We start from the raw sequence: 7,997 nt of genomic DNA, 5'->3' as shown, positions 1-7,997 counted from the left end.
TGTGCCATATATCATCGGGTCAAAGTACATTCTGAAAGGATAAAACCACACCTTTAAAGTTTTCTATATCAAATGCATGAGCAAGAAAATCATCCCTTCTACCATAAAATTTCAACTTAGTTATTCACAGTATACCACCTTCAAAGACCAACTTCGAAAAGAAATTTTGGTGAATAATTTATAAGTCAAAGGTAAAGCCAAGGGTGCAATCCAATATATATATGGTCTTAGAGCACAGAGAATTCAGACAACATATCAAAGTATGAAGATAAACAAAACAAACCAAAGTTTACATTTACATGAAAAATAAAAACTGCCTTTAAAAAAATAGCTAGGTCGTAAATACACCAAAAGTTTAATACTGTGAAGAACCATAAGCTAGTTTAAAAGCTCTACTAAACATGTCTTTGAACATCTAAGTCTTAATATTTTCACTTATACTATCTTGTGCTGTTGAAATGTAAAAAAGAATAAAATATTTTCATTTTTAGGAAGTTAAACCATTTTTTATTTTCCATTCTTTTTTGTGGTCCATATACCTCATTCACACATCCACTCTCAATCCTTAACCCATAGTTATTTTTGTTTGTTTTATAAACCACTCTACTGAGGTATGATTAATATACACATTAATATACACATAGCTGTGCCTATTTAATGTATACAATTTGATAAGTTTGGAGCCCATGAAATGATCACCACAATCTATGCCATAAATATATCCATCTCCTGCAAACCTTTCTTGTCCTTTCTATTTATTGCTATTCTTTTGGTGATACGACACTGAACATAAGATCTATCCTTCTTAGTAATTTTTTAATTATACAATACAGCATTATTAATTGTAGGCACTATGCCATAGGCAAGATCTCTAGTATTTTTTTATATCGTGTAACTGAAACTTGGTACACTTTGACAAATACCTCCCTGTGTCCACCTCCCACTAGCCTATGGCAGCCACTATTTTACTCTCAACTTCCATGAGGTTAACTATTTTAGATTCTTCATAAAAGTAGTATCATACGGTATTTTGTTTTTCTGTGTCCAGCTTATTTCACTTAGCATAATGCCCTCCAGATTCACCCATGAATCCATATCATACATAGCAGAATTTTCTTCTTTTTTAAGGCTGAATAATAGTCCATTATATATGTAATATAATTATATAGTACAATATTAATGATATAAATGACATTTTCTTCATTTATTAATAGAGACTTCAGGTTGATAGGATATACGTATATTTATTCATTTATCTATAGCAACATTTTCTATCTATACATATACGTATAGATATATTTTTAGTGTTGTATTATATAAATATCATATTACAGATGCTATATAGACTTTATGCTGTATATTGTAAATATATAGGTATTATATATACTCTATAATATAGATAATATGTTATACATATGAAATAGATAATATAGGTGTTGTATTAGATGTATATTTGTGTGTGTATATACACATATACACGTGTATATATATGTTATATATATATATATGTATACACACACACACACACACACACACACATGCATACATCCTGTTGATACTGTGTCTCTGGAGAACCTAATACAAATGTATTATTTGTTGTCAAAAATTCAGAGCAAACAATGTGCTTCAGGTGGTATATTGGCCTTCAGTTTGTTAATTTGTCCATGCAGGGAGTCCTTGTATTTCAAGGATCAAGAAAATAAACATATCTCTCTCCAACCTCCTGCCCTCACTAGTAAGCAGAGGAGCTGCCATCCACCTCTGAGTTTGTCTGCCTTCTACATGGTGGAACCAAGACCTCTTTGGTTCCAACATCTCTGTGCCAGCAAAGCACAAGGTTGTATAACAGGAAGCAAAAATTTTGCTAGTGGGCCAATGCGGGGTAATAGTGAGTGGTGCCACTCACATTTCCACCCCTTGATTCCCAGACCCCAAAATCCTGGCTATGGGAAAAGCAGTACCATATATTGGACGGTAATTTAGTACACGTACAGCCTCCTGGAGAACTTTGCCCAGCCCTACAATGTATATTCCCACATATTTGGCAATTCAACTGAGATTCAAAAGACTGGTTCACTGTTCTGCCTAGCAGTTGTTTCAAGATGGCGGGGAATATGGTAAGACAGATGAGTTACATTAGTGTCACTCCATTGTTGCACTCCTTTTGAGGTGACAAGTTTCTTGATCAGAAGCAGTGCTGTGTGGAATGGCATGACGGATGCTGGAATAAAGCTTTCTGTAGGTCCCTGGATGGTAGTTTGGCAGAAATTCTGTAGATGGGGAAGTCAAATCCATATCCGGAGTAAGTGTTTATTTTAGTAAAAACAAAACACTGCCCTTTTCATAATGAAAGTGGCCCAGTATACTCAACCTGCCACCAGGGAGCTGATTGATCCCCTCAGAGAATGGTGCCATGTCAGAGACTCAGTGTTGATCTCTGCTGCTAGCATATGAGGCACTCAGTAGTGACCATGGTCACGTCAGCTTTGGGAAATGGAAGTTTGTGTTGCTAAACCCATGTGTGAACTCCACTACTCTCCTCATAGCCACTTTGTTTACGAGCCCATTAGGTAATAACAGAAGTGGCTAGAGAAAGAGGCTAACTTGTCATTTTATCCACCTAATTATTAAAATCCTCCTCTGCTGAGGTTACCCTTTGGTAAGGATTTATATGGGCCACAAATATCTTCACATTTTTCACCCATTCAGAGAAATTTATCCATCTACATCTTCCTCAGACCTCCTGGCCACATATTTTTTAATCATGTTCCTTTAAAATCCTTGACTAGGGGCGCCTGGGTGGCTCAGTCAGTTAAGCGTCCGACTTCGGCTCAGGTCATTATCTCATGGTCCATGAGTTCAAGCCCCGCATCGGGCTCTGTGCTGACAGCTCAGAGCCTGGAGCCTGTTTCAGATTCTGTGTCTCCCTCTCTCTCTGCCCCTCCCCTGTTCATGCTCTCTCTCTGTCTCAAAAATAAATAAACGTTAAAAATAAAATAAAATAAAATAATTGACTAAACACCAAAACCATTGGCCATGAATTGGTATATATCCAACCATGTATCTCGCCATTTCTTTTTCTTTTTAAAAAAATTTTTTTTAGTATTTATTTTTGAGACAGAGAGGGACTGAGCATGAGCAGGGGAGGGTCAGAGATAGGGATACAGAATCCGAAGCAGGCTCCAGCCTCCGAGCTGTCAGGACAGAGCCCAATGCAGGACTCAAACCCACGAACCCGAGATCATGACCTGAGCCAAAGTTGGATGCTTAACCAACTGAGCTACCTAGGCACCGTTGGCCATTTATTTTTCTAAGAAAAATGTATAACCAGGTGCACTGCTTGTTGTTCTGCTACTAGGGGGATTTCTTTTTATTGCTGTCTCTCAAGGATACCCAGAAATGGGTTTGGGACTACAGCAGTCACTTCTGGATGGTACCACATATTACATAGTTACATTTGTTTAGCCTTGAAATACAAGGATAAGCTCAAGTATAATCTAACCCAAAAGTATTGGTGATTAATAGTTTTAGGTTCAAATTTTGGAGTATAAACATTGAGCAAATTGAGTGTTACAAGCCTCCTTTCCCCATCTGTAAATCATGACAATACAACTTATTTCAGAAGTTTATTGTGTACTTTTTTTGGGGGGGAGAGGGGGGAGAGAGAGAGAGAGAGAGAGAGAGAGAGAGAGGCAAAGGGAAAGGAAGAGGGATAGAGAGGATCTTAAGCAGGCTTCACACCCAGCCCAGAGCCGAATGTGGGGCTTGATCTCATGACCCTAAGGTCATGACCTGGGCTGAAATCAAGAGTTGGATGCATACCAACTAAGCCACCCAGGTGCCCCTACTGTGTACCTTTTTGAAGCTCCATAAGATTATCTTGCTCAGCTCCAAATGTGTATTTATTAATCTTTCTACTAGTCTCAAACTTCATGTTATAGACTAAGCATCTTAATGGTAAAAAACCATGCCCTATGTATGTTTCAGCTGTCTTTCTTGCCTTCCTCCTTGCCTGGCACAATGTAGGAGGCATTAAATTATGTGATAACTAATGGTGATAATTAAATAATTAGACATTCAAAGGTATATAGTTAATACTGATTACTTTTTTTGAGATTCATGGTGAACAAGGCAGTGGATGAAGAAATAGGCCATTGAGAATATAAAATAGGAAGAATGGAGATTGGTATAATACATGAAGTAGAAAGATTCAGAGAACAGGAATCCATGGCAACAGGAGACTAGAGCACCCAAAGCTAAATCTGTAACCATTTTGCCCTGGACCATCACTACACATTATATTGTGCCTAATTGTCCCACAAATGTATTTAGCAATATATTAATTTCTAAAATAGAATGACCTGCACCAACAGAGCCTTGGGCAAATTTTAAGTGCTAATACATTTGGAAGGAGGACAATCTCAGAGCACAGATTAAGGGAGAAGAGAATGAAACAGGGGTGGGGATAATACATATAAGGCAGTGCCCTACTGAGCTTCAGAGAAAGAGACAGATTATATAGTCATGTGGTTGCTCTCAGGACAGAAATTAAAGAGTCACCTGTCCTTGCACCCCATTTGGGATGTGGGAGAAAACTCTGGCTTGGAAATAAAATTCACAATGATATTTTTAACTGGAAATAACATATTTCTACTTCTAATATTTTTCAGATGAAAGAAGATGTTTTTATTTGTAATTAAATGAAAAGCTTTAACATGAAGAAATCCATACATGTTTTTTAAGTAATATTTAACATAATTCACTCCAACACATAGTAAATTCTCCGTAAAACTCAGCCTGAATTTAGACTCAATAACCATTTGTCACAGACGTTTCTTTTGCCTTTTAGCTGCTGATATAACAGGTAAGCAGGCTAAAATCATAGATAGTTACTCCTTTAAACGATTAAGATCCTCCCCAACTTTTTTTTTTATCGTTTAGTACATTCACTGAAGCCTTTGTAAACAACCTCTTTCTTTACTTATTCACTTAACAAGTATTCACTGAGTACCTACTATGTGATGAAAACTCTATTACACAGTAAAAATATAGAAGTCAATAAAACAAAACACTCCCTACCTTTTAAGCTTATGTTCTGTCTGAGAAAAGCAACAACAATAACAAATTAAATAAAACTCAACAAGAAGGTTGATTCAGCGGGTAGTTATGTGAGTGGGTGGAGAAAGATTCGATGCTACATTACATAGGTTATGTAAGGCCAAAAAAAAAAAAAAGATACTTCTCTTAGGAAATGACACTTGAAACATCCTCTGAAGGAAGGAAAGAAATGCCTGTGTCTGAGGATGAGCAAGGGAAGAATTGGAGACAAAAAGAACTACTATAAGAAGATCAGAGTGTTTTTTTTTTTTTTAATTTTTTTGCTTAACCAACTGCGCCACCCAGGCGCCCCCGATCAGAGTGGTTTTAAGAGTGAACTTCAAAGTCAGGGAATGAGGTGAAGTTGGAAAGCAGGCTGAAGTACCAGATCATGTACAGAAATATGCACTGTGGGTGAGCACTGGCTCCTCCAGGCTCCTTGCGGCCCTTGAACGTCAACTGTGCACATCTCTTTCCAACCCTGTGTTCGGTGAAGTCATGTTAGCTGCTTGGAATTGGCCATGGCAGGCTTACTTATACTATGCAATCTGTAAGTCTCCAGTTCACTGACAACCCACTCTGTCTTCAGTCCCCCGTCACTGGAGAAATAGAAAAAGCAGGCCACCATTGTCTAGCTGTCCAGGAACTCTTCCTCCAAAGCACAACCTTGTGTGCCTTTTTTGCTGTTCCGTGCTTTTGCTGGCCAACATGGTAACTGTTTTGAGCACAACAGTGAAGGAAATCTTGCCAGCCAGCTGCAGAGCTGAGACTTCTCAAAGGGCTTGTTCTATTGCCTTTTCTACTTGCAGGTTAATGTAGGATGATGAACTCCTTGATGGAGAGCTCTTGGCTGTTCTCCCATCAGCTCTTTTGCACTGTGGTCATCAGCTTTCCCCAGATCAAAAGTAGGCAGGTAAAAAAAAAAAAAAAGAAAGAAAAAACAGTGGGTTCACAACGTTTGACCTCAACTGGTCTTTCTGTTATTTTGTACATTTTTCGGGAATGAAACCAAACCAGGTCTTCAGCTTTATCCCCGTTTCTTGCAAGGGAAGAGCTTTTACATAATCGCTCACATTTTTCTTTTTTCCTGATTGAGAATTTTACCCTCTTTTGTATTATTTCTGCAATAATTTGTAAACATATTTATCTTTTAACTTTTTTTAATATTTGTGTCATACTTTTATACTACACTTATTTGTCAAAATAAAGATTCTCACATTAAAAAAAATAAACTAAATGCATTTTTTTAAAGAACAGTTGGTGTCTTGTGGACACAAGCTTATTACAGGGGGCCAGAGTCAGAGTGGGTATAGGTTGCTTGTTGTGAGGAGGGGACATGACCAACACAGCCAGCCTGAGACCAATAAAATAGGAGACCAAAGGGGGCACAACCAGTAGAGTGCTGGGTCAGTGGGCAAGCAAATGGGCTGTTCTTTGCCCTGAAGGGCCAGTGCCTAGGACAGAGCAGACAGTTTAGGAGGATATGGAAGGTATAGGTGCCTGACCCTGGTTGCAGCTGGTGGGGTGGCAGGACAGTGAGGAATACCCCATCCTGAGGGTCTTCAGCACTGAAAGACAAGCCACTCACAACACTGATGGCTCATGATGACCTAGAAGCCTGTCCACACCTACAGCTTGTCCTTCTGGTACAGGACATCTTTTACCCAATGATGCCAATCTTGGCCTAGGGCCCTGGGGTCCTCCAGTTCTTCCTACTGATATTTTAGAATTAAGGGATCAGTGCTTCTTTCTGCCATACTTCCTTTAGAACCATCGTGACCAGAGGTGTTAAAATTATCTGTGTATTTATCTCTGGGTTTCTCTGAGAGTGAGTCCTAGGGAAAGATGTGTCAGTCACTGTGCTTTGCTCTTTGGACAAACATGATTGTGACTGTCATAAGAAGTCTCACACCGAGAGACTTCCAGATGCAAGATACAAGTAAGCCAGTGGTAACTGAATTTAGGTAGAATAAAATACATACACTTTTTTTCTCAGTGAGATGGACAAGTAGGTCTTCCAGGGAGATGAAAGGGAAAAAGAGATCCTAAGTAGACATGATGACATTCTGACTTAACTAAACATTATGATGTTCTAACTAGACGTAACATACTATGTTATGTTGGTTTTATTTGTTACACGTAGGAAACTGGAAATAATCACTTATCTCAGTTTAATATTTATTTTTTTAGTGGCTACCTAGGTATCTAATTGAGTGTGGACTTTGGAGTAATACCAACTTCTGTTCCAATACAACTTACGATGTTTACTAGCTGCGTGTACTTTGTTATTTGCAATACCTCTAACTTCACTTTCACTATCTGAACTGCACATGTTAGTATCTACATCACAGAGTTTATAAAGTACTCAAGGCAGTTGTATACATAAAAATGTTAAGTACGTTTTCTGGCACAAAGTAGGACTTGATGGTACAATCTAACAAGACTAGTCTTTAGAATTTGTTTGACTCTATTTGCCATGCTGTCTGCCAGTAGTTTAACTACAGTGGATTTGAAAATCTCTCTGCATGTTGTTAAAGCTTGCAGTTGAGGCCACTGGCTGGCCACTGAACTCACAAGTGTAGGTAGTGTGTTACATGAGGGGCAAATCTTTCTGACACCACAAGGGTCTCTGGCCCAATGAGTGGAGTTTTATAGTAATTCTTGCTAAAAAAGTAAGAAAGTTAATAGTAAAGTAAAATAAAGTTTCTGATAACCTCAGTTTTCTCTAATTTTAAAAGGGGCTAACAGGGGCACCTGGGTGGCGCAGTCGGTTAAGCGTCCGACTTCAGCCAGGTCACGATCTCGTGGTCCGTGAGTTCGAGCCCCGTGTCAGGCTCTGGGCTGATGGCTCAGAGCCTGGAGCCTGTTTCCGATTCTGTGTCTCCCTCTCTCTGCCCCTC

The 7,997-nt window shown here is 38.7% G+C and overlaps 1 non-coding gene across 1 annotated transcript; it reads left to right on the top strand.

The window, feature by feature from the left end:
- Positions 1–7,617: 7,617 nt before the first annotated feature.
- LOC124521458 (small nucleolar RNA SNORA62/SNORA6 family) lies at positions 7,618–7,769 on the top strand. The gene has a single exon (XR_006964539.1). It is a non-coding gene; the product is annotated as a small nucleolar RNA SNORA62/SNORA6 family (small nucleolar RNA).
- The last annotated feature ends 228 nt before the right edge of the window (positions 7,770–7,997 follow it).

This window comes from Lynx rufus, unplaced genomic scaffold (assembly GCF_022079265.1).
Source record: "Lynx rufus isolate CCGP_SWC_20201006 ecotype Redwood Valley unplaced genomic scaffold, mLynRuf1.p SCAF_3, whole genome shotgun sequence".
NCBI lineage: Eukaryota > Metazoa > Chordata > Mammalia > Carnivora > Felidae > Lynx > Lynx rufus.
This window is presented reverse-complemented; position numbering and strand designations above follow the sequence as displayed.